The 27,825-nt window shown below is 43.7% G+C and overlaps 1 protein-coding gene across 4 annotated transcripts in view; it reads left to right on the forward strand.

The window, feature by feature from the left end:
• Positions 1 to 27,825, forward strand: part of ERBB4 (erb-b2 receptor tyrosine kinase 4) — a 322,379-nt gene that overhangs the window by 110,649 nt on the left and 183,905 nt on the right. The window lies entirely within an intron of this gene.

The raw sequence follows: 27,825 nt of genomic DNA on the forward strand, positions 1-27,825 counted from the left end.
GCAAGCCCTCTTTCTAGTCTCCTTCACAGGGTCTGCCCTGTGACTAAATGGTGACATCTGTCATCACATTTTCCCCCCACTGATACATATTCTCCTTCCACCACAGGGCTGAAATTCTGTTTTTCAGTGACCAGTATGCAGGGATAGGGCAGTGTGGGATCAAAGCTCTACAAGTCTCTGAGAATGCAATTGTGGGCAGCCGTGCTTCTCTCCTGGGCTCTAATAATTCATCTTTGGATTTGCTTGTGTCTGTCATTGCTCTGCTTACAGTAATAGTGCTTATGGAGATGGAGCTTAGCAATATCTTTTTGTGAAAAGAAGATCCTTAAGCCTCTTGTATTTAAATGAACTCATGTAATTCACAGGAGCTAAAGAATGAAAAAAGTACAGGATCATAATTATATTTGCCCAGAAAAAAATCCATTAATCCTGCCATCCCTTCATTGCTAGCAGCAGTCACAAAAGCAAATCACTGAGGTCCGTGGGCAGTAATTTCCAGAGTTTTTGCATTTTCTTGACCTCTTTTCCACTCTGATGGGAAAGAGTGGGCAGAAACAGGAGCTAAGTGCAAGTTTTGCTGCACGCTGGGCAGTCAGTGTGTGTGATGGGCCATCATGGGGCTCAGCCCAGAGCCACCCAGTGGTGCCCTGTTTCTGGAGCTGGAGAGGCAGCCCGCTCTCAAACTTCACATGCTTGCAGCAGCTGCTTGTAGCAAACAACATCAGCTAATTGCCTGATTCTGATGGGTCAGATAGGTTTGCGTTTGAAACAGCCAATTCCCTTAGTGTCAATTTGCTGGTAATAAGCAATTTACTGTATATGGTGGTCAAATGTTAAAACTGTGCTGCTTTTCAGTGCGTTCAGGATAATACTGCAGATCCTGCTGCAGATATTAATGCTGTGTGAAATAATCATTAATAGGGTCAGAATGCACAGCTGGCACTGTGACATGCATTAAAAATTAAGATTTACCTGGGCTAATGTTAAACTTTTCCCAAATATAATTAGATGCTCACATTAAACCAACAAGTAAACCCAGTGTATAATTTGGAGTTGCAGATCGTTGAAGTCAGTGAATGCATTTTATTAATTTTGTACGGAAATTTGAAGTAGGGGGGACGTGGGAAGGCAAAAGAGAACAAAGCAAAGTCCTCCTAAATTTTGAACCATTTCTGGGAGCTCGGGGGCCTTTTTCTGCTGAAGAGTCAAGCTTGGCCTTGCTAACCCTGCTAATGGATATTGTTGCTCCCTGAGCTTATCTCGTTTAGCAGGAATGGAGGAAATGAAGCGGGCTAAGGGAGAATAGCTCTCTCCAAGGAGAAGCGAAGGGAGCTGCGGTCTCACTGGGAAGGCAGGAGGTAGTGGTGCCTATCAGTTCTCTGCAGATCCCATGCCTAGCCTCAAATTTGCTCTGAAATCTTCAAAACATCAGCTTGGCAAAATAGCCTTTCTCGAACTCGCCTTCTTCTCAGCTGTGACAGGTGATGTGGTATTTGTCCTTTTCATGACGTTTTATTTCACAATTTATAATACAGTTAGGGTGAAAAGAGGGAAGAACATTTAATTACTGGGAAATAATGAATTTTCAGGAATCAGAGTGCTTTCAGGGTTCTGGAGGCTGTTTTACAGGAAACCAATTTCTCTTTGAAAGCTTTTGTCGGTGCAACAGATCTGATCAATCAGACATCTTACTTATGTGCAGATTCCTTTGGCTTCTGTAATTTGCTTCAGTAAAAAAATATAACAGCTCCACAGGTAGCTTATTTCAGTCCTAAACGCAGATTGGTTTGCAGAAGGATAAAAACCTGCTGCTGGGAGAGGAGGCGTTGGTGCTGTGCCTGTGTTGCTGAGGGGCCAGCCTTGATCCCCTAAAAGGGTTCATTGCAAACTGCTGAAATGCCATTGCATGTGGGAAGGGAAGAATGCGAGTTGTTTGTCTACCCCTGCTATTGAAAGAAAATCACACCATGCAAAAGTACTGCAATCCCTTCAGACAGAGAGTGGGCAGGAGGGGAGTGGGCAGTACTTGTGGGTTAAAGAAAGGAGGTTAGGCTTTGTGGTGGGTTTGTTTGCCTGGGCCTTGGCTTTCCAAATCATTCCAAGAGCTGTGTATTTAATGCTTTCTGCTATTACTTCCTGCAGCTGTTGACGATGGGTTTGGTTATGAACATTTAACAGCCGAAGGAAACTAAAATGACTTTTTACTAGTCCTGTATGATCTATGTCAATTACTATGCCTGAATGGCATTGTGATACTGCTGCACTTTGTCCCCACTGACCTCGGGCATGCTTATTTAAAGGAGTGTGATTTTTGAAATTGTTGTGTGTGGAATATAGGTTGTTCATTATTCGGAATCCAAGCAATGTTTTCCGAAGATTTCCTGTCTTGTTTAGGCATACAAACAACGGTATTCTTTCCAGAAACATTCAGCTACCATCTCCTGCTATGAAACAGAAAATAGGTCTTTTCAAATAGCTCCATACACTGACCTGTTGTGGGCTCCATGTTTCCATAGGTCCTTCTGGCTTTGCAGGTGTGAGCTGGTGCTCCTCCAAGTACCTGTTGTTCTGTGAGCACTGGTGATGTTCCCTGCTAAAACCCATTCCCCACACAGTACATCAGCTTGCCCCTTCCCTTGCCATCTTCTGAGTCTTGGCCCAAGTGCCACAAACAAGAATCCTTGCGAAATATTGGCTTTTATTAGAGGCACTAAACAATACAGAGAATTTTGCTTTAAGCAATCCTAATTTCTGAAGGATTTCAGGAAAACAAATTAATCAGGCAAATAATAACTAATGTAACTTTGAATAAAGTTTGGGGAAGAAAAAAAGAACATTACTGTATGTGGCTTTAAAAAGTACTTTTACATCAGGAGCTCATAACAGTCCCCCTTCTGTTTTGTTCTGTGACTTGTTGGAAGTCTCTGACAAAGCACCTATAAAAATCTGTTTTAGTTATACATCTATTGCCTTTCCTTGATGGTTTCTTTTGTTATTTGCAAATACCAAAGACTCAAGATGGGACATCTGTCTTTGCCAGTCAGCTTTGTATTCTTTTTATTTACAGATGACATGATTCAGTGAATATCAGAGTCTTGAAGGGTGAAGTTTCGTACATGAAAAGCACTGTTTTCAGTTAGTTTTTCTTCAGTTAAGTGCCTCTTAGACAGACACATGTCTCCTTGCCTGGGAGCTTTGGGTAGTGGAGGTGTCTGGTGGGCTGGGGATCACCTAACAGAGGCAGCCAAGTGGTTCAGCAGGGGCTGCATGGAGGAAATGGCCATGTCAGTGGTATACACATAGCTCGTAGATCCCAGATGGTTCCCCAAGGCAGTCTGAAGATTGTCCCTGTGCTTTGCTTCCTGTGAACCTTTCTTCCCTCTGCCGTAGTCTGTTGCTTTATATCTGAGCATCAAGAGAGATTATTGTCTCCCTCTGTACAGCCTCATAGATTTTTCTATCATCATCTTCAGTCACCTTTTCCTTAGACTGAACAGACCCCTTGCTTCCTACCTACTCTTATAGGGCTCCATTCATTTATTTCTGTGTTCTCTCGATGAGCCCACCTTGTTCTGAAGTGCAGACTCAGCCTTTGAGCTGCAGCCTTGCTGGGGCCGAGCGGCACAGAAGGATTGTCTCAGAACACCGCAGGCCCTCTATCTCTCTGCACTGCAGCCTGGTGTATGCCATGCCTTTTTGTGAAGAACTTTCCGTCCACTTTTCTCACCCAGTATTTGTACAGTGGATTACTGCTCTCTCAGCACAGTCTCCACCACTTGTCTCTGTAAGTTTTATTCTTTTCAGCTCATTGTCTTTCAATTTGTTAGTTGTATTCAAATTCTAATTTGATTCCCCCATTTATTTGAAGTCCCTCACAGCTTGATATTTGGAAACAAATAAGCAGGTATTCTTGTCCATCACTCAGGCTGAAATTGTAGGGAATCAGACAGACACCAGACATCACTCCCTGTATGACTGTTTTGTCCCAAGACCATTGGTACTAACTAGCTTTCACCAACCTCCGGATGTTCCCATGTCTGTGTTTCTCTAGCTTACTTACGAAATTATTACACAGAAAAACCTTATCTTCCATCCCAGATAAAGCAGTGTGTGCTTTATAAAAAGATGCTCATGTTTTATAAAGCTTCAGCCTTCCGAAAGGAGGCAGTGACTCCTGCAGTGAGCACCTCGGTGGTATTCTGCTCTGTGCGGGCTGGTGGAGGCAGCACTCTGGGCACACAGCCCTTCTCCTGCATGCTTGCAGAGGTCAGAAAGCTTCCATCACGGTGGAGGGAAGGAGTGCATTGGTGCAGTGCCAGTCTGGAATCAGACCACAGAGCAGCGATCCTAACTGAGGTGATGAGCTTGATTTGACAGACCTAATGGTCCTCAGAAGCTTTGATCTGTATAAGAAGTCTATGGAAGGTATCTGTGCGGGGAAGACAGTGCTGTCAACAAGCTGTTCCAAATGGCTTTTGTTAAGAATTTGATGCATCTCTTCCCACAGTCAACAGAAATTCAGACTGGAGCAGCCAGGGCAGCATGAGCAGAGCTGATTTTGTTTCAGCAAGGGACATGGTGGCTTCTTCTCCGTAGTCAATTTGTGTCATAAAGACTTTTGCCTGATAAGAAACAAAAGATGAGAAACTAGCCAGCTTCACAGTCAGTGTGAAGCCTGCTATCCCACAGTATTTCACAGAAAATAGAATCCTTAAGGTTGGAAAAGACCACAGGGATCATCTAGTCTAACCATCATCCTGTCACCACTGTGCTCACTAAACCGCATGTCAGATCTGCACATTTCTTGAACACCTCCAGGACGGTGACCCCACCACCTCCCTGGGTATCTGTGCCAGTGCCTCACTGCTCTCCCTGAGAAGTTTTTCCTAATATCCAACCTGAGCCTCCCCTGGCGCAATGTAAGGCTATCACTTCGTCCTGTTGCTGTTACATGAGAGCAAAGGCTGACCCTCACCTCGCCACAGCCTCTATCAGGCAGTCCTAGAGAGTAATAAGGTCTCACCTGAGCCTCCTCTTCTCCGGACTGAACTACCCCAGCTCCCTTAGCCACTCCTCTTAAGACTTGTGCTCCAGACCCCTGACAGCTTCGTTGCCCTTCTCTGGACACACTCCAGGGCCTCCATGTCTTTCTTTCAGTGAAGAGCCCAATGCTGAACACAGCACTCGAGGTGCGGCCTTGCCAGAGCTGAGCACAGAAGATCGAGGTACTGGGTCTGCTTAGGTATTGTACTGCAAGACTTTGCGAGACAAGCAGACTTTGTAAAGTACAATGCTGCTATACCAGCTGGGTACAAGTGTTTGAAGAAGACATGGTTAGTTGAAAATGTTAGGTCTGTGACATCCCTACTTTTGTTTGCTTACTTTGATGGTGAATTATAGTTATCGATGCAGAATGCCTTTGGGAAGGAAAAATATTTCCCCACTTCAGAACGCTGTTGAGAGGACTTCATGTTTTGCCATCTGAAGTAGGTTTCTAAATTTGTGTTGTCTTTTTTCAGTCCATCCAGGCTGAAGTACACTAATAAATATTTACATAGGATTTCTGGTTCTTTACTCTGGTTCTTTATGTATCTGTATGCTGTGATCCTTTGTCTTGCTCACATAGAAGCTTATCTCCTAATAGCTATTGGTTTGCAGCTTTCTATACTTTCTGTGCTTCCTGGGATGCAGTGTTTCCACAGACACTGTAGGTATGTGCATTTCTGCTGCATGCATTGTAATTCCCTTCTCAGTTTCATTCTGTATGTGGCTTCAGTCCCACAGCCAATGTCCTGGGCTTGGTTCTGTCCATCGCAGTGTGGTCACAGCTCAGACACCCAGCCTTGTGCTGAGTGGCCTGGGAGGCCACTTCCACTTGAGATGGTCAGTGTGCTGTAAGGAAGAAACAGCCCATTCCAGAAGCTGTGGGTTTTTCTTCCTGTGTATGAAAGGTAGTTTTTGTCAACCAAAAAGGAAGCAGAGTTCCTTGGCAGCTGCTGAGCCTGGAAGAAGCAGAAAGCAAGACAGACCAGCTGCTATCCAGTGTTTAATGCCCAAAGTGGTTCTCTGCTCTGCTACTGCCACTGTAAAATAGTTTGTTTGCATATAATGCTTTAGCTCTTCTCATTTTTAATCCTTAATTCCAAGGCCTGTGATGTCACATCCCTGACTCAGAAGCAGTAGCTGTGCTTCCAGCCAGATGTTCCTGAAGCTCTTGTGGCTGGATTTGCGCAGCTGTGTGGGGTGTGCAGCGGTCACTGTGCAGATCTGTACCTCCTGGAGCACAGAGCCTTTAGCCAGCTGGATGTATTGTCCTGCTGTTCCATTTCTGATTGTGACATTCAAACGTGTATATCTGATGATTAAACTAAACTGCAGGTGCTTTTTCCTTTTGAGGGTCATCCTCTGGGTCTTGCTTATGGGGTTGGTTAGAGATGGGGAAAAACAGAGCCTGCGACTGTGCAGTCTCCAGCTCTTCTCAGTATCCAAACCTTCTCTTCAGTACTCAAGCTGCAGTTTCAGCTGTTTCTGGTGTGTATGCTGTCATGGCACGTACAGCATTCTCCATCTCCATGGTTAGGAAGGCTCTGGTAAGGCAGCAGAAGAAGAAACAAATAGTGGGATTTTGTATTTGGAAGGGACTTCACTTTTCCTAACATCTCGTATTACCAAGCAGTGTTGGTAAATACAGTGAATGCAGAAGCAGATTTCTGAAGCATCAGGCTTTTACTAATGCAGCTGATGTGCTGAGCTACAGCAACCAGACTGCAGACGTTTAGCTTTGGGGTTTTGTATGGGAAATATCTTTCTTTTAGCTAGGGAGCTTTTTTTCCTTCTCGTTTTTTTTTGTTGTTTTTTCTTTTTCATTGTTCTGTTACTGATTATTCTTGATCTTGTATTAAAACAGCAGGGGATTTCTTGTGTATAGTACCAAAGTGAAAACAATCAAAATACTCAGGTTTAATTACAGGTTGACCAGTCAATGGTGTAATAAGTAATACACATATTGTATAAGCAGCAATTTTTATTTAATCACATATATTCCTTGTCGACCTGTCTGGAAGTTATTCCTGTTTCCAAATTCCCTATTAGCCCAGTGATTGCAAACTTAACCACTTTTAATTGAAGATTATACCTCTCTAGCACTCTTCTTCCTCCTTTCCTCCCTTCCTTCTTTCTTTTCTTTTTTCATAGGCTTGATTATAATACTAATAAAAACATTTTGGATTTACACTGTTAGGAGTGTTGGTTCATTTCTCCTGTGAGAAGCTGGGAAAGAAAAACAGAAGCATTAATTTCAAACTGTAGCCTGAAGGGTAGATACAGATATTGTCTTCAAATAAAGAAGAAAAAGTTTTGAAATTCCCAAGGGGAGTTGCTTTATTTTTGGACTGAATCATTGAATTAGGATACTGAGAACTATGAATCAGTCATCATTCTTTAAAACAGAAAAACAAACACACAACAAAGAGCTGAAAGCCTCCAACTAAATAAAGAACCTGCTAAGTGTGGAGAGGAGTAGGGTGTACTATGAAACACAATAGTGCTGATTTAAATCCTGCTTTATAAAAGCAATAATTTCTTGTGTATTTTTATTTCGTTGTCTCTTGCTATAGTCAATAAATGCATTTCCACACTTCTTGGAAGGACATCTTCACAAACGGAGTGCCTGTGCCTATATCAGCTGCAGCTGCTTTGAGGTGGAAATCAGCCTTTGAGAAAAGCTGTGCAAAACACAGGGTGCTTGTATGGCAGGGAATACTGCTTGTTAGCTGGAAGTGCAAGAGGTGCGTTAATTCTCTTTTTTGTATTGGGAAATAACTAGCTTGTATGCTGCTTTTGAAAGCCAATGGTTGCTTTTTGTGCTTTGAGAGTTAAAATTGGATAAGCCCTTTAACTGAAGGTAAATAGAAGTAAAGTTTCTAAAATAGCTCTCTGTGGCAACCTTTATAGGTTGCGTGCTCAGACAAGCCATCAGCATATTTAACCAAAAAAAAAAAAAAGCAGTGCTTTTCCTGTGATGGTAGTTAGCTTTAATCACAACTTCATAACACTAATGTTATATTAAAAGCAATCACATTTGCCTTCCCAGAACAATGTGAGTATGAATAAAGCTGTTTCTTAGGGAACTGAAGAAAGCAAGAAGCCTTTGGGGGGGAAGGAGCCAAGGTGCACATTAGTTGTTTAGCCAGTCAGCCAGCTTGCAAGTTAATCAGATCACTTAATAATTCTGTTTTAGTGCTGAACCTCTGTTGCACTTGTGGGAGCTCTGAGGTCTCAAGACACTGCGGTATTAAAGCCCCTGTCCTCAGAGGAATATACAGCACTGAAGATGAAAGATCTTCCCCAGAGCCGCTGTGATGTGCGCTTCCAGAATGGAAACAATAAATAATTAGTAGGTGCTTGGTATATAGATAACCAACGGTTTCATGAAGAACTGCAGACAGATTTTGTTCCCTGTCCCATACTCAGCAAAGCATATTGCTTCTTCCAGATCTTCAGCAGCCTGTGGTGCAGCCTTTCTGCAGCCAGACTGTACGGGAGTGCTCTGTGATTTGAGGTGAGGGTGATGCTCCTTGTTCTCCTTGGCCCCAGGGAGCAAACCCTGCATATCTGACAAGGGGTATAAGATGGGAGCCTCCCAGGCTGGAGGTCACGCCACGCTTCTCAGATAGAGCACCTGTTATATTTTTATTTTTAATGTACTTGTATGGCAGATAGAGGATCTCACAGTTGTTAATGTCTGTGGCTTTACAGTATCCTGTAAAGGGGAATTTGCTGCTCTGTCCATTGTACCAGACAGGGAGTCTTGGTCAAGCTCATGGACAGCAGGCCATTGGGCAGGCAGACAGGCCTGGTGTCCCACAGACATCTGCCATGGCTGCCGGGTGCTGGAGGAGAGGCCAGGCCGCCTCCTGTCCCTAGGCACCAGTCTCTCGCTGTGCTGAGGGGCAGGCCGGGCTGTTTTGGGCACCTGCAAGTGCCCAGTTGGTGTGGACTATCACAAATATGCACACCACTTTCCACTGCATTTTCTTCAGGAGGCTGTATTACTGGTTTTACACTGGGAAGGGTACAGAAGCTGCTCATGAATTCTGAAGGTGTCATGATTTTCTGTGTGATTTTTCACTCTAGAAATCACCCAGGAAGTGTGCTGTCCATTAGCCAGCCTCCTTTGGTGGAAGGGTTCCAATCACCCACTCGGGGAGCAGGAATTGCTGGCAGAGCTCTCAGGTGACTAGATCTGCCTGGTGTGGGGCTGCAGCTCCTCTTCTCTTCCTAACGTGGAGATGAATTTACTGGTAGGGAGAACAAGTTGCTCTGCAATTTATTAGGGCCCAAAAGGCGTCATCACATTAGGAACTCTTCTCAGGTGTCTTGACAGCTATTTTGGCTTTTCTCCTTGCTTCAGGGATAATGAAGATGTAGTAATGTTCTGAAAATGGTATCTTCTTGAAAATGTGAAACCTTGCTGTGCCAAATTGTTGTGTATTATCTGTAACTAGCGACTTGGAATTTACCCCGAGTGAACATGCCTAACCTTGTGAAGATGCAAAAGTTTCAGGTAAATATCCCAAACAACATCTTGAAAATAGGAATTTCTCACTCCGTACAGTCATCCCTTTTCTTAAATGCTGTGGAAAGCTCTCTCATGACCTTTCTTGTGAAGGTGATGAGGTAAACGTTTCTAGGCTCTTTATGTATTTCCAATTGATCCAGTAATGTGAAAAAGGAGTTGTCTCTCTTATAATATGATTTACTTCAGTCATCTTTGCTACTGCTGTGCATCTGCTAATATCCCGTTCATCATCACATTCCGTTGTCAGGATTTCAGGGCAGGAGGGAGCTCTCTGACAGCACAACTTTACTATTGCCTGGGGAGGCCTATTTTTAGTTTCCCTAGATAACGCATGTTTTCTTCTTAGATTCTGCATATTTGGAGACAAGATATTAATTAGAATTAGTTCTGGACATGATGAAAATGTACAACCTATATTCGTTTCAGATGTCATACACTGCAGCGTTATGCAAGATATTTTGAATACTGAAAAACTAGTAACAAATAATAAGAAATCTTTCTCTAGTTAAGTAATATATTCAGTACTTAGTTTACAGTAGTACATTTTAGAAGTTACCTCTTTTGTGCATGTTCATCTGTTCTTTATTATGCTCTAGAGGATGTTTTTATTCTAGCTGATGGAAGGACAGACTCTCAGAGCTTGTCCAATGGACTTTCTTATTGCTTGGGCATGTCTAAGTGAGACTTGGTTGGCAGAGCTGCAGGTGTGAACCACTATCAGGGCCAGGAGGTGCCTCCATCAGAGCCGAAATGGTTTGATGAAGGAGGATGCTTCAACAGAAGTAACTTCTGGGATTTCCCGACTCTCCTGAGATGGTTTTGATGATGTACTGTTTCAGCTTCTCATTTTAAAAATACATTTAGCTTTGAATATTTTCGTTCATTATATATATTAATTTTTTCTGGGGGCAAATCAAAAAGAAATATTTACATTTTCTGAAGTGAAATGCTTTAAGTAATGTAAGAAAGAGATCTTTCTGCCAGAGGAATTTGAATTTTTGACTTTCGTCTTAAAAGACAATGAAGTCAGACTTCAAAATTCCAACTAGTCTGAAAACAGGTCTTGTAGTTTTCATATAATATGGTTATGAAAGGACTGATTTTGCATGTTTTGTCTCTCATAGCTCTACAGCTGGGTTGTTTGCTGATCTGAAACAACATCTCTTCGCTGAATGGCTCAGAAAACTAGGCCAGATAATGCTGATGATTTGATTCCAAATCAAAATATCATTGAAAGATTTATCTCAATCCTGCAGCAGTTCAGACCTGTGCAGTGGAAATATTTCATTAGCCAAACGAGTTAGCGTAGAAAACAGTAACAGGCAAATAGAATTAACAGAGTATTTTTGGCATTGTGTGAGTGCAGCAGGATTTGTCAAACAAGCTTGTAAATACACAATGATAATGATATAATGATAAATAATCTCCCTTTCCTCAGAGCTCTGGACCTCATGCTGTACCACTGGAGGTTGTTGGGACTTTGACAAAGGCTGCATCTGTCAGGATTTTTAAGTCAGTTGTACCATATGTGATTACATAGTGTTGGTAGTAGGAAAACAGGAGAAGATCCTTAGTTCCTGCTAGTATGTGCATAGTATGTCCAGTCAGGATATTCTGGGAATGCCATCAGATACACTTCCTGCACTGGTTGAAGTCTTGGGCCAGATCCTCTGAAGTGTTTGTGTGAAGCTCCCTGCTGTCTGGTCCTGTGCTGTGGGATCCAGCAGTCAGTGCTGAGCAGTGCCTGGCTGTACAGATGTACAGAGGTATAGATCTTCTGTTAGAACTTCGCTGGTTTAGCTGTAAAGCATCCAGACAAAGACAGCAATTTCTTTTTGTACTGCAGTAGTACCAGAGATGTACCTCACATTGTACACTGCTGATGAATTGCTGGATTAAAATGCCAGTTATCAGCTACACTTACTAAAAAATTCACTTGTGTAGTGGTAGTGCTGAGTCGCAGCCTGAAGCAGTGATTAAGCACTTGGTGGGAAGGCAGGGCCAATCTGGGGGAGCTCAGGTGCATGCAATGCACTGAGTGACCTGAAGGGATGGAGCCAGGATCCACCCCTTCCCCAACCTCATTTAAGGGTTGGTAGTTGAGGAAAGGGGGATTTTGCTAGAGTTCTCCGATGTCTTCTGAAGGTAACCAGCTTCTTTCCTTTGTTTCTGTGCCTGCAGCTGTTGCATTTGAGCAAATCCTCACTTGCTGCAGCCTAGGACTTTGCTACTCTGCTGTCATTGCTGTGCTTTCCATTGCATTACAGCATTGTAACTTTTGACTACAAATGAGCCCAGTCTACTTTGCAGTTTTCAGTGAGGGGAAAAGGCCAGCAAGAGCAGTGTGCCTGGACTCTGGGTGGTTTGTGTTATGGTTTTATGCTTTTTGGTTATCGATATTCCATGTCGTAACATCATGTAGTGCACTGGGACTTATCAGCTCGTAAATTATTGATGCCTTGGTGTTTTTTTCTGTCTTACCAGTTTCATACTGCACTTGATCTGCCAGGGTTTTGGTCTGATATTTCTGAGACAGAATCTACGCCTGTGCTTCTCCCCAAGTATCTAAGCTCATGGTTGTAGGTGTTATTATGCCTCTCCCTTGGACTGCTTCTGCTTTTCTCAGCTGTTGCTCATGTAAGCATTTTGCATTTGCCTCTTCTATTTTTTGATTTAGGAGAGGCATTCTCTTTTAAGAGTTAAAAGTTTCCTAAATCCTTTTTTCCTCTCCAGTAGTATAATTGATTTCAGGAATTAGTCATCTCAAGGGTTTGTCATGTCAGTGATTTGTTGGATTGATTGTTATGTGATGTAACACTGAAGAAGTTAATGAGGAGTTCATCCCAGGCGCGCTCCTTTCTGCCATGAGAAGCGAGCATGCAGACTGCATGGTGATGGAAATACCTGCTTTCCTTGGGGCCTTGCAGCACCTGCAGCACGTGGCACACCACTGGAGCCTGGGGCCTCAGGCAGGCCATCAGGTCCAAGCCTGTGTCTCTTCTGTTCTTTATTGTCAGGATTCTGCTAAATTCCACAGATGTTCAGAAAACTTAATTTCATATTGCTAGGTCTTTGGCTTTTACCACAGCACCCCATCTCCCCCCGACTTACTTTCCTAGAGAAAGCTGAAGTTAGGCACAGTGCACCCTTAATTATTTTCAATGGATGCTGATCAGCCTCTTGACTGTCAGGGAGCTGCTCTGCATAGGCCCTATCTGCAGGCAGCCTCGGCTCACCTGAAATGTCACCTTTGTCTTGAACTTTGCAGGAGCACACTCCAATGGCACAGCTTTCACTCCTGCTGGTCTGGGGACTTGCTAGAGCTAAAACATCCCACAGCACTAAAATTAGGTATTTGTGATTACTTGACAGGAGCAATCTCTCTGCTGGTTTATTTCTGACACCATGTCATCAAAGCTCTTCTGAAACAGTATGCACTCATGTGGGAACAGCAGCATGCTTTCACTACATGGGCAACGCTTCTAGTCCTGACGTGCTGTGGTTTTGTTCTGGCTTGTTATAAAGAAACTACAAAGGAAGGAAGCCTGCCATTGCAGAAACAGGGTGGCAGCGGGGAATATTACAAAATGCTTCATATTGGTAGAACTTTTCCAGCTCAAAAGGAATTCATGTTTGGAAGGTCTTCAATTTTGCATGAATGACTGTGAAGAACTGTGAATGTTGGAGCAGTGAAAGCTTAGCTCGTTTCTTTGCTTACATTCAGAAAAGTAAAGTCTGGCACAGCTGTAACTAGAATTCACAGAATCAACTGGCCACAGAAGAAATGCAGTAGGAAGAATTTTCCAATCGTGAAGCCTGTTAGGCCATGAAACAGACTTCACAACTGTCAATTCTTTGTCCTGATGTACTTGAAGTTAACCCAGAGAAAGCTCTTAGAGAATGAGTTAATAGGAATGGGTTTCCCGCATCCAGCTTCTGAAAAATCCTTTTGTGAAGCCCAGGGGATGGAGCCTGCAGGCATACAGAGCAGGAGCTCCTTGCTTTCAGTCTGATGAACCATGAACGTTCCTTCTCTAGAAAAGTGATTTGATGAACCGTTAGGTTGGCACGTATTTTGCATAGCCCATTCAATTGTGAAGGAGACAGAAATCAAAAGCACTGTTCAAAGCATATCACACTGGAAAAGCTAACAGTAAATTGTGCACAGAGCTGCCTCTGATGTGAGCAGGTATCGTGTAATGCTGAGCTGAGTCAGAGTCCACTTCTGGAACGGATATGGGGAACAGCCAGCAGGAAAGCTGCTTTATTACAAACATCTCTAAAGGGCGGTTGACATTTATCCTCACCGAGCATCATCTTCCTGAGTGATAGCATGTGAGCTGTCACAGAGAGGGGCATTGGAAGGCAAAAAATGTGCTTGAAAGGCACAGAAAAAGCTGTGAGGCAGAGTTTGGTAAATCAGTTTGCAAATCAGCGTGGCTTTCAGACTGCAATGTGACCCTCAGCCATGCAGAGGCTCCTGCACCAAGAAAGGGAAGGCACATAGGTCCTCCTGCTTTCCGAGGTGCTCTGATTAAGGCTATGTGCTGATGACCTCCAGGGAGCTGGTGGTAGCCCCAGCAGCCTCCCCATAGGCCCTGTGTCTGGTGCTAAACCTCAGCCCCTACACAGAGGTATGGGGCTGCCCTGGGCTGTTATGTCCCATGAAGAGTCCCTGGGAAAGAGGAGTCTGGTAGGAGATAACAGGCTCCAGCCCTGGCAGCCACAAGTGCTTGAGGGTGGCCTGGACACAGAGCAGGAAGCCTTAAAATAACTCTCAAGGCTTTGTGAGCCCAAGTGCAGCACTTCCCAGCCCTGGTGTAGCAAACCTGCTGTCAACTGTAAGTGCAGAGCAAAAGCTTGCAGCAGTGTTTGGAGAAAAAGCCGTTCTGTTACTGTACTATCTCCATCCAGTTCCACCAGTGATACCAGCGCTGGGGCAGGTGGGGGTGGAGACTGTGATAGGGGTCTTTGTGTATTTTCTTTAAATTATGCTTTACATTAGAATATGCCATTACTGAATGAGAGCATCATTTCTGGAAGAAACTTAACACCTCAAGACCCTCGAAGGAGCAGAAACCTCAATTAGAAGCAGCAATATCAAGAGAGGAAATTGAGAATGCAATATCACATCTTCCAAGTGGCAAAGCACCAAGAGCAGATGGCTTTAGCTCAGTCTTACAAGTACTTTCAAGAACATCTGGTTCCTTGAATGCATCAGCTGCTTCACCTCTTCCTGAGCTGCAGGAAGTTTCTTGCTTCTTGCATTGCTACCTTTGCTTTGTTGAGTCCTCAAGAAAGGGTAAAATCAGCGTGCCAGCTGTAATTACTTATGCCTCTGATTAATCAAGAAATTAAATTACATTCAGCTTTATTTATGTTAGTCAGCCAGAGCTTTAGGAAATGCTTTATGTCACGTGTGGATTAAGCTTGGCGAGATAGCTTTGTTTTGAGTCTGGATGGTGAGGAGAAGGCTTCCTTCCTGTGTGCCCATCGACTCTTGTGGCACTCCTGATGTGTCAGGAGGCTACTGTAATTGCTTCGGAGTTCAAAGTTGTCTGAATTGTAGAGGAAGAAGGAAATCCCTCATGGGAATGACTCTCCTTAGCTTTTTCAGTGTCATCTTCTCATGGTCACATTGCAAATCTACAGCTTTAACTTCTTCAGGTGTTCATTGCTATGTACTATGAAAGGCAAGAAAACTGAAAAGAGGCAGTAATGTTAGAAGTTGCTTTCCGGTGGTTCTTCTCATGAGAAGTTGCTCTGTGGCCTTTGCACATAGGTACTGCAAGTAGATGGCCCCTCAGATTGTGTTCTGGACTAGACACTTTGAAAATCTGCCCAAAATAGTCTTAAGAAAAAACCTTAGGCTGCCAAATGCCGTAGCTGTAGCTTTCCTGTTTTAAGTGTGCTGGCTTAGATGGTGCTTGGGGGAATGGATTTCAGCTCTCCCCGGGCTGTTTGTTAAGTGTGTGTGTATGAGGGAGAAAGAGGACATTTTGTGTTTTTTTGAGTTTTGTTTTGCTTGACTTTATTACCTAAGAACCTTTGGTCATACGTAAGTAGGTACAGTGTTTGATCCAGCAGCCCATAGGAATCAATGGGAGCTTCGTTCTCTTGGTGCATCTGCGAGGAGAAGCGGCAGCACCTGCCCAGCGAGGTGAGAGTGCTGCTATTGGGAAGGGGAGCTTCTTCTCTACTTATTGATTGCATTATTGATTCCAGTTTCTGTGATGTGCTTTGGGTGGGTCAGATCTTATCTCAACCTTTTGAAGCTAATGCTGTGCACGTGTAGAGGGAAAGGGAGCTTCTGCAAAGTATGGCGCTTGCACACAGCGATGCTGCTGCACTAGTTTGTACCTCCTGGGTGCCTTAGTCATTGGGGTGTTTGCAGAGATAGGAGGTGAGCTACGGGGCAAAACTAACGGGATGCTGTGGCTCTTAGCTGGCCTCTGATAGCTAAGAAATAGCAGGAGAAAAAGCAAAATGGATCAAATAGCTAATGAGATTGTTACAGTATGTTGGTCATATTGTCTGCCTGGATTATAGGGAGGGGAGAGCGGTAGAGTTTGAAACCTTAAGGTTTCTCCTGTCTGTAATACAAAAGCAGAGTATTTCCAATGCCCACACAACTACTATTTTCTAGTTTCTTTTTTTTGGGAAATGTGTTGCTGTTTATGCTTCTGGAAATAAATAAAATAAAGTGTGACATTTGATTTTAAAAGTTTACGTGACGTGCTTGGTTTACATGCTGTTGGTTAAGGTATGAATTTGCATCCTTTGAACTTTTAATGGGGATTGTGAAGCGTAGGGGGGAGTTGAGCAGTGGCATTCAATCTAGGAATGAGGCAGAGACTATTAGTTTATTGGCAGGTTTGTAGTAAACCCAGGAACTGATCTAACAGCTTACGGAGGCAGCAAAACTGCAACGTCTAAATGTTTCATCTGGTCCTTTTGTTACAGTAGCGGCATCTTCAAGTGGAGAGCTCTTGGCTGAGGTTCCCAGCAGTAACTGCTTCGTGTTGTTGTGGATTCTCCATTTGTCTTTAATGACAACCCTTGGCACTCTGACAGGTGCCTTGCATTTGCTGCTGTGTGCCCCTCGAGAGCTTGGCGAGACAAGAAAGTGGAGCTGTAACAGTACTAGAGCAAAGGACATCATATCTATAGCAAGGTTATCTCCACAATGTGAATCCCAAACAGGAGCAAAGCGCTGGGAAAGGCCGCTTGCCTGCATGTACCAGAGATGGGCATTTAAGTGCGCTCAATAGGCTGCTGTCCTAAATGAACTAGGACCTGTCTTCTTGTGTCATTTTACATTTTCAACAGCTTTTAAATTAAACCAAATCCATTTATCTTTTTTACTTGCTGAGACTTTTTAAAAGAATGATTTTTCATTCTCCTCTGATAGCTCAGCTGGAAATGGACTTTTGAAGGATGATGGTCCTGCGAGTGATGGAGAAATATGAAGTGACAGGGCCTGGTGACTTATCTTCCAGTTAGCCCCGCGTTCCCTGTGGGAAGCTGGCAAAAGGCCAGTTGCAGTAAGTGCTGAAATATTCCCCAGCAAGAGCCCATGGCTCTGCCAGCATCTATTGCAAGTTCCCATCCTTGAGAAGAGCGGGTCACCAGGCTTGGCATTAAAGTTCTCCTTAAGTGATAACACTGCGTGCTTGTGGAGATTAGTGGGTGTGCTAAGTTGTCAGAAACACTTGAGAGCAGAATTTGAAGTCACTGAGAAAAGGGACCAATTTCTAGAGGAGTCAGTTGGTTCATTTTCTGCCCACAGCAGATTGGAGCATCTCTGAAATTCCAGTCTGCCAGCAAGTTGCCCTCAGCTAGCCAGCAATGGTCTTTAGGGTGAAGCAACTGAAAGTTTCTGCAGGTTTCACACCCCTTAAGCTTGCAGTCTGTCTGGGATTTATCATTAACTAAGTTGGCATTTTAATGGAAACTGCTGCATAAAGAGATGGAAGTCCCTATAAAATGAAGTACATTTAGTAAACATACTGAGGCACAACTGAAATGAAAACAAATCAACTCTTTTGTGGTGTAATAACATGCTACCTACACCCTTTCTAGGTTTTTCTACTTGATTATAGGCGTTATCTGCTTCATTAATTTAAGTACTGCTGTTGTATCAATCAAGTACTTTGCCAATTTCTAATTGCCAGTCTGGGAGCTGAGTCACTTAGTTATCTTGGCTAAGAAATAGTTGAGGAATGACAGTTTGGGTATTAATTTGTTTTCCTAAAAGCCTTGATTATTTAAAAAAAAAAAACTGACACAGATTCCTTGTATTTTGGTTGGCCACTGACACAGATTCCTTGTATTTTGGTTGGCCATTTTATTGGCCTTTAGGTGCATTTGGTAATAAGGGACGTCTGAGTAAAACGTACAGTCAGTGACGCATTTCAGAAAATAAAATCTTCTCTGGTGGTAGTAATGTCTTTAAGTTACCCGGGATTTTTTGAAATATTTTTTCAGTTCAAAATATAAAGGGCTTTTAAAATGGTGAGAGTGGTGGTTGGTGGAAGGATCAGAAGGCCATCAGCAGAAATAGACAGCCACAGACATTTCAAGTCAGCTGCATGGATTTCTCTAGTTTAAACTGATAGGTAAGCTCTTCTGCGTATGTCTCTGTGAGGCTTTTCTCCCTGGCACAATCACAGCAAATGAATGAAGGTGTGTGGGAGCTACAGCAGAACATGAAATCTTATTTGTATGGGGAGGTGAAGAACCTCTAAGCCTAAGAGCTGACTTTCCTTTCAAGAGAATGGGTGGAGTTCGTTACAAATGTCTTCCACCACTTAGAACCATGTAAATGCTATATGCAGTCCTAAATACTTACTGCAGTAATTTGTGCAATTAGGCCAGACTTTGGATTCCACAACTGCTCATACAATAGCATTTAAGAACATTGAATGTGTTTTAGTTTCAAGGGCACTGACTTATATATGCTGGACTTTTTTGTAGTTCAGTGACTTGCAAGCAGAAGCACAACGGATGAACAAGCAGAAAGTTCTTAAGCTGGCACCTCCTTCTGTGAGATTAAAAGTTAGATCCCTTTCTCTTTCTTACATGTTTTCCAAGCAGCAAGGAGCACAAAAGAAATACTTGTTAGCATCCCATCCCATTGCTGCCTTCCCTCCTGCTTAGTCCACGGTGCTCCTCCAAAGAGCTCCTCCTGGACAAGTCCTCGCTGTAACCCCTTAGCATGGTGAAGCTCAGGGTAGGTCTGCACCATTTCTCTTCAGGGTTTCTTTTAGTTCAGTGCCTTATATGCTCAGGCAAAGAGCAGTGGTTATTTAATGAACAATTCAACATTATTAAAAAAAAAATCAGAGGTAAGGAATATTGTCTTTTTGTATCCCTTATGTATAGAGTGCTATCTACTCCCTTCTCCCTGCGTCCAGGGTGGTTGCATTGAATTAATTTCAGAGATAGTTGTTACTGGAATAATAACACAGCGTTGGTAGAGGACCTCAGAGGAAAAAGATCTCATCCTCGAATTTGCCTGTCTGGAGCATGGTTCTGTACTATGTGGCAATAATGACACGTGCTGCTGATAAGCAAAACTTTACTCCGTCAGCAGGGTGGTTTTTATCATTCTCTCATAGGCACAGTCAGTTTGTCTATCTGTGCTCGTAGCAAATTGATAGACTTCTGTAACAGTTACACCAAGGGAAATGCTTTTGCCTATCATGGCTTCTTCTTTATTGGATTTTTAAGTTACAAATTTAATAAATCTCATTTTTAATTAACAAAGTAAATACAAAACAGAGTTATGTGTTTAAAGGGAAAATGTAGAAGAACCCCATGGCTGAACAGAAGCATCTGATTTCTTTTTTTTGTTTTTAAAGCTTTGAGACATATTCAGTCTCCTGCTTATTCTTGACTGTCAAGAAGCATTTCATGTGCTGGGAAAGGTTAATCACTCCTGAAAGGGAATCAAAATCACAACAGTAAAAAAAAAAGTTATAAATTTGTACTTAGAGGTGGTTGTTTTATCAGCGTAGGTTGTTCTCCTGTGTATATGATGTGGCTGTGTTTTACTTCTGCCTTCTCAGAAATGAGTGCAGTAAGTACCTGTACATTTTTACTGAGCTGTGTTTGCTTCAAGCTCCTTCCAAGTATCCATGTGCCATATGGTAGGTTTCATTTGCAGGATGGGGTGCAGCCTGCTGGCGCTGCCCTTTCAAAGGAGACGAGTTTAAGTCCCAGCAGGGCATGCTGCGAATGAGATGCTGCCAGCACTTCTGATGTCTGCCTGCTCTGCCAGAGAGGTAGAACAGGGGGTTTAGCTCCTGAATAAGAGGCAGCTACCAACGCACTGTGTGGTGCACAACAAGCTGGGCAGTGTTCTGGAGAGGTCAGCCTGTTGGATTACGTGTCTGGTATGGCGTGCACTGGACTTGGGAGGAGCAGCTGGTGCTTTTGCAGCTGTTTCTCTGTTGAACCAGGTCTCATCTCTTGTCAGATTTAGGAAAACGCAAACAAAGTTCAGGTTCAGGTTTGTTTGGACTTCAGTCCCTTCTTCCATAACTCAGAAGCAGACTAAGAACAGCAATCTCAAAGAGAGGTGTCAGTTCTGCTGCCGTGGGTCCTGGTGATGCTGGTACTTGCTTGGAGTGGTAGTTGGGTTTTGCAACCCAGAGCAGTAAATGTGTGAATGCAGAGATCTCCGAGTGCCTTCTGGAGCCTTGGGTACTTTATCCCTATTCTTGACTGCCTGCCAGCACTTGTCAGGGTGCTGTCTCCTATCTCTTCACATTGTGGAAAGGAGCAAGCTTTGAGGCAGCTCTGGCTGTGCTGTCACTCAGGTGGGGTGCTTTACAGGCTGGAGGAGGGACAAACCTGGGCTGAGATTGTTATCCAGATTCCTGTTCTGGTCAACTCCTGCTTCACCAGCTGTCCAGCCTATCCCTCAGAGGCAGCCTTGTGGGAGTCATGGCTGCACTGGAGATGCTGCCCTTCTGCTTCTGCGTGTTCTCTGCTTTGGTTCTGACCTGCACAGCGATGCTGTGCTAGCCCTGAGCTGCAGTGCAAAGAATGTGATTCTTATCAGATCATATAAAGTCCGTGGGAAAAGGGGGTGGAGAAATATTGGTCATTGCTTTCAGGAGTTCCTTTTACTGTTCTGAGCAATTCTGAACTCCCCTGGGAAGCACCAGGCAGCTTCTGAGTGAAAAAAACAACCTAACATTAAAAACTGCAAAGCAGTGATGGCACTGCATACGTACCCCACTGAGTCTAGAATGCCACTGTGCTTGTAAGCAGATGTTGGTCTCGTTCATCTGAGAGTAACCAGTCTTTGCAAAAAGTGCATGTACAGCAGTGTGCTTTGCAGAGGTCACTTGGATGTGCCTTTGTGCCTCTCATTCTGGTACAACCCATGAGGTTCTTGCATATTACACACTCTAGGAATTTCCCCTCTTACTCTTTGCAAGACAGTTTTATGCAGACTGTGATTTGTGCTAAGGGTTCAGCCCAGAGCAGTGAGCTTAAATCCTTTTGGAATTTTTTTTCCCCAGCTGCCCTGCAGTGGGGATGCATTGTCCACACGTAAGGAGATGGCAGTGGTGCTGTGCCATCGGTTTGCCATTTGCTTGGTTTCTCTGCAGGTGCTTGTGTCTGAAGAGATGTCGGGGCTCAGGGGACTGTTGATCCACATGGGTCCATCTGATGCATGGATTGCTCATAGGAGACTTTTGTGAGAGTTTAGTTCTCAAATGATGTAAAGCAGGGAAAAGGGAAGGATAAGGTCTTCCCACAAGCTAAAATAAGAAAGCGAGTGACAGAATGATCAGGCATAAAGCCTTGCAGTACATTTGCTGAGGCCACAGTGTTCAGCCTCACTACTCTTGCCCTTTTCTCCCCTGACATTCAGAGGTGCTTTGCAGTGCTGGGATTTCAGAAGGCCCCTCATGTGCAGGAGTGGGAATCCTCACTAAAGAGTGTGCCAGGAAAACAGCAGCTCTTAGATCAGTGATGGCTTTTACCCAACTCCTTTTATGTCTGCAGTTGGATTTTCACTGTCTTCCTCACCCAGTGGAATGTGACCTAAAAGATTTGGGATGGGAAGATGGATTTATTTCTTTTTTTCCTATGAAAATAGGAACGCTCCAGGATGCAGCATGTTGTAACCACCAACATTAGTTAGACTTAGAGGTGCACTGAAAAAAAGGCCTTTTTCATTAGTAGCCTAATAAGAGAGGTGATTTGGGAGGTACATCAGCACTGGGCATACCATAGGACCCAGGCTGCCCTGCAAGGTGGTTCCTGCTGTGGGTCTGAGGGACTGGCTGATAACTTTGACAGGCTTTTTATTTTAGTTATTTTTCATTTAAACATTTATATCACATCTCATTACCTTCTCTGAGCTGTAATTAGAAATCCTGTGGAATTAAGAACCATTAAATTCATTGAGATTTCAGCCTTGGGAATTTGCCCAGAGGCACACAGCTTACAGGCCTTCATGAGGCTTGACTTTCCTGGAGTTGTCTCCCCCTCCTCTGCTTCATCCAAGCCTTTGTGAAAAAGGGACCATCTTTTCAGTTTCACTAATTAATTGCTTTTGCCAACCAACAGATGTTTTGTAGCCTTTGAAGACCAGGAACAGCCAGGTATATCACTTCTGCAGCCTTACACTGACTTTGTATGCAATTTGAGCAAGAAGTTTTGAAGCTCAAGCAAGGGGGGGAAAAAAAAGCTACTATAGCCAAAGGAAAAGTTATGAAACTCAGAAGAGTATTTTTTTTTTCCCTCCCCAGTATTTCATCAGATCAACAATTTGCTTTTTTGCTTTTGCACTTTGCTAACGTTTGTGTAGTTCTGGGCCACAGCACTCAGAGAAATAATCATTCAGAATATCTGTTCTACTAATTTATTTACTTATCAGTTGTGTTGATGATGATGGATTGACCTTAAAAGGCAATGGTAAGAAAAGCCACAAAACTAAGCACGGGCAGCGCAGAACACAAAGAGTCAAGATTGAAAGCAATGGAGCCCAGCCCTGACATTGGGAAAGCAGCTGCTTTGTTCTGCCCTCAGTTACTCTGCACTCAGCACATCATCTGTTCATGTGCTGGGAAGCTCCTGGGCAAAAAAAATATTAAGACTTGTCCTTAATACTGAGGATAGCAGCTGTAATGACAGGATTGGTGGGTCTGAGTGCTTATGCTTCCCTCCTGTTGTCTACATTATTAAAAATGATCTCATTGAAATAGATATCATTAATCAGTGCCAACCACAGTTTAGCTAGAATGCAGGCAAGGACAAACTGTGCACTATCACTGACTGCTGATAGAAAACGTTTGGGCTAGTTTAATGGCACAGTGGTGAAATGCTGGAGGCAAAACCGTCCTTCTGGGAAGAGCGTTCTTCTACCAGCTATGACAGTGAAGGTTACCCTTGTTACTGTTGAAGCTGCCCGGGTACAGGGCAAAATCTGCCCACCATGCAGTGAGCAGAGATGTCCTCTGTGCCTGGGGCACACAGCTCGCTGCAGTCTCAAGTCAGTCCAGGCCAAGGGGATGCTTTTGGTCTACTGTGTTGTAATGGAGAGCAGATTGGGTTCAGAGCAGGTCATCTGCTGGGGAAAGGAAGGAGGTGCATGCTGGGAATGTTTGCAGCCGTGTTGGTTTGTTGGTTACAGTATTGCTAGAAAGAAAGAAAAAAGAGGATGTTTTCATGGTAGTTTTTAAGAAGAGAGGTAGGAGGAGGCCTTGATGAAATGAAGACTGGTGGGAGGTGAGAAGGACTCTTACTTAACAGCAAGCAGAAGAACTAGAGAATGCTTGAGGAGAGAGATGGTGGTCTTAAAAAAAAGTGAATAGAGCAACCTTGAGCTGTGCCTTGTGCTTAGTACCTTGTCACTGTTGCTCTAGTGCCCACTGACCCAATTGGTTGTATAGGCATGATTAAGTTGCTTATTAGCCCCCATAAGTATCTGGTTTGAGGTTAATATCTTAAAATTAATATGAACTCCGGATTATTTATTTATTTATTTATTTTGTAATAGCCACAGTTTATCTGTTGACACTGTTTCTTACATTTTATTAGACCTGCAGAACTTGGGTGTAACTAAGTGGTCTGTGGCCAGATGCGATGGTTGCAGAACATGTGAGATTTGGGGCTGGAGAACAGTTAGCAAGCACACGTTGGCTGTGTGCCTGTGTTGTCAATGCTTGGCAGCATGAGCAGGTTCTCTAACATCCCATCAGATTCCAAGCTTGAATGTAGTGTGTGTGTGCAAAAGCAAGAAGCAGTACTGACAGTGGCATCTTAGCAATTGTAGAAGAAAATGGGGGGGGAGGGGGGAAACACTAAGCAAGTTGGGATAGTAAAGGCTCAGACCTTAGCACACCTGTTAACTAACAAGAAAGGAATTTTAATTAGAATAATCATGTAGGCTGTTCCTTCAGTTTACAGGCCCTCTTTTGGCTGTCTCCAGCCGCAGTGGTGAGAGGGCGAACAGTCCCAGCCCTTTGCTCCCAGGAGCTGTGCCAGAGCTGCTGGGCAACCCCTGTGCAGGAGGAGGGCTGGCAGTTTGTCGTGCACACAGTCTCAGCACAGCAAAGCCAGGGAAAGTCACGGGCACTTCCCATCTCAGACAGCTTTCCACTAAAATTCCTCTTCAAAGAGTTGGTGCAGTATCTCAGGACAGGTTGACCTCATGGCCTGGAAGTGTGTGACTGTTCTTGAACAGATCCCACATAGAGATTTTAAGCTCAGCATACAGAGATTCTTTCAGGCCCAGAAATAAAGATGAGCTGGGTTATGCAATTGCTGTATCTGGCATCCAACTAACTGCATGCCAATTACCAGCCCGTATGCAAATGCTTGTACTGAAGCGCAGGATGCAGCTGGACGCAGCTCTGGGCATCCTTCCCAGAGTATTCCAAGCCACATTATGACAGTTTTGAAAGAGAAGGGCTCTGTGGAGCCAGTAATTTTTTACAGCCTTTCAGTAAATGGTAGAAATTACCACTGCATCCAGATCTTAACTATTTTATTGAAGGGAGAAGGAATTTCTGCGCGCTAATGCCAATCAGGATGTACTTGAGGCGCTCGCACTCCAAGACAGAAGGCCATCAGTCTGTTTGCCAAGCGCACGGCCTGAGTGCCAGATGTGCTTGGGATAGAAAGCAGGCTTCTTGAATTTGTCTGGCTGCGTGAAAAGAATAAAAAAATACACTGCCAAATAATGCTGGAGTTGAAGCTTCCAGGGGTGCTGCAGGGAAACCCTGCTGTGGTCAGATGCCCCTGGCTCTGATGAGGTTTCTGTTCATGCTGCTGCTTGGCTTCCCACATGAAAGGAACTCTTGGGAAGGGTGCAGCAGTGGCATACAAACCATCATGCAACATAGAGTTGCCTCCCATAACGAGCTGATTGCAGGAGAACAGGGACACGGCAGTCTCACTGTTACATATCGCTGCAGATGGGAAAGATAAATTGAGAGCTGCCATTAGCAGACATGAAACATTTCAGGTTTGATTAAAATATTATATATCAAGTGTCTTGCCAAGGAGAGGCATTTAAATGCTTGTCTGTCTTGCCGGCACAGAAGTGAATCAGTCAAGGTATGTGTCCCTGTCTTTGGTGAAGAAATGAGCATTTTATGAAGAGAATTTTATAAAAAGTTTAGGGAAGAAAAATATCAATAAGTGTTTTGAGTGCTGTTTCTCAAATTCCGTTCACAAAGTTGATGCTAAATGAAAGATGATGCTCTAAGCACCAACTACAACATTCTCTGTCCTGAAATGGGAGGTTCTCATCGCTGCCCCGCATTTCTTCAGTCTGCCCCTCAGGAGCAGAAACTATCCATTTGGAGAAATGCTGCATTGGCAGCACAAGCTCTGAAGAAGAATGACTGTGGAACCAACACAGTGAGACAGGAGTGGCCTGGCTGTGGATTGTTGCTGCACTGTTGCAGCATCTGATTGGTGTGACAGATGAAGGAGCTGATGCAGATGTACATCCTCTGGGCACGGGTAACATTTGGGGCAGAAGCAGCAGCACTGGGATCTGTTCAGTCTTCATTGAGAGATTTGGAGGATGCCTGACACAGAAAGCAGAGTCTGTGTCATGAAAGACTGAAAGGCAAGCCTTGGGGCAGCTGCTTTGGGTCATTCCAGTAGATCATATCGCACAGGATGCTCGCTGTTAAAGCTGATCAGACAGCAGAAATAAATGCCAGTACTGCGATATCTGTCAGAGCCTCTAGACGAGGCCAGTGGGATACCAGTCTGCTCTGTGGCCTGCAGGTGCACCCAGCATACTGTGCATCATCTCCCTACTGGCTTTCTGCTGAGGAACAAGGACAGGGAGGAAGGGGGGATTATTTGGGATCAGCAGATTTTGAACCTTTTGTATTGTTGAATGCCTGTGGCTGAAGCACTTCTTGACACATGTAGGTGACATGCTTTTAAATACCTGGCTTATTCTGCATGGGTGTTTTGCATCGTGAATGTGCTTTTTCATCAGTTTGCATGTAGAACACTGTAAGGACTGTGCAGAAGGTGGTAGATAGTCATGGAATGACAAAATTATTCAGCTTGGAAGTGACATCCAGGAATCATTCTCACCAGCCTCTGCTCTTGCTCATGCAGCACACTGTGTGGTGACCCATTATCTCACTGTCTGCAGTGCTTCTCTCCTAGTTTGGTGACACCACAGAAAACCCTATCATTAGAGTGTTATGTTTTATACCTGTTAATCTATCTGTCCTCCCCAAAAATTAGATTGAGAAAGCAGTAAATCAAACAGTTGGCTGCTAACACCAGGACTAAAATTTGACTTCACAAAAAAAGTGATGCAGTTATTATCTTCTGAAAATTAATATCCCTGTAACAGAGTCTATGTGTTACGGTAAAGCTCCTCACCTGCAAAGTCAACAGAGTCAAACAGCTTTCAGAAGCTAGTGATGTGAATGGAACCAAACAGATGAGGTGGGTAACGTTGTAAACAGCTCCTGCTGCTTCTGCAGATAACATCTGCGGAGGAAATGCCAGACCTAAGGCTTATCATACAGCTTTATGCTTCTCTCCTAGTTAATTAGAATCAAGGGTACTGTGCTACTGATGGCAGGTACATGGTTAAGGAAAGTTGTGCTGGCTGGTCAGTGCATCTTTTTATTCTCCTTTACCAAGGTGGAGTAATGACTGCACGAGTAGGAAAACTCCACTAGAATTGGAGTTGAAGGAGATGATATCAGTTTAAGCCTGAGCTTAAACATTTTGAGGGAATTGAGATCTAAGTAGGCAGAAGCTGCAGTGATTGTTGCAAAATGCATTTAATTGAGCAGCCATTAGTACAGCTCAGTCTGACTGCTCTCTACTTTAGCAGAACCCAGGTATGTTTAGTAAAGTATACTACACTGAAGAACAGGACTGATTCTTGTGAAAAGAAGCACATCTTAAGTTGGGTTTATATCTGTTTTCTCTCCTTTCAGATAGATGGGATGTTTTTCTGTTACTTGTTTCGTTTAGCTGTTTCTACTGTCTTCCATTCTGGATAGCTTTCTCTCTACACTGAAGCTCTTGGGACCACGTGGATGTGTTTTATGTCCCTGTGGTCTCCGTAACTGCTCGGAGCACAAGGAAAAATGGGACCCATTAGCCTGATGCTGAGTTACATGGTGCTTGTGGTTCTCTGCAAATGGGGTAGGCATGGAATGTGTATTGTAAATCTGGCGTGTTTACCCCAAAGGGCTGGAAGGATTTGCAGCGCTATTTTTTTTTTTTTACAAAGTAAAATAAATGTTGTGTTAAATGATGCCTTAAAATTAATAAGGTAGTGCAGAGCAAGAACTCAGGACACGCACAAAGTCAGGAATTATCTGAGCTGGTCTACGTGTCCTCTTTGAGTTTGTTTAATATGACTTTAGCTGTTAATGAAACTCTTAGGTGAGATTGCTAAAGACAGCTTGGCCAGAGCCTGTTGTCCCTTAATGAAGTAGCTAAATGACTCACAAGGATCATGCAGATCAATCCTCACGCACTATTGCGATGAAATGGTGAAAAGGTAGCCCATTCAACTCAGTAAGAAGTAATGAAATTGCTCATTCTCATTTAAGGAGCAAGACAGATTTTGAAGATTTATGCCCCGTTGCTACAGCCAGTGTTCTTAGTTATTGAGCAGTTGGACATACAGACTCACAGCCTGCACATAACACGCTGAGTGCTTGTGATAGAAATAAAGAATATTTTGCTGTTGCTGTCGAGCCTTGAAACTGACTTCT

Source organism: Meleagris gallopavo, chromosome 7, assembly GCF_000146605.3.
Source record: "Meleagris gallopavo isolate NT-WF06-2002-E0010 breed Aviagen turkey brand Nicholas breeding stock chromosome 7, Turkey_5.1, whole genome shotgun sequence".
Taxonomy (NCBI): Eukaryota; Metazoa; Chordata; class Aves; order Galliformes; family Phasianidae; genus Meleagris; species Meleagris gallopavo.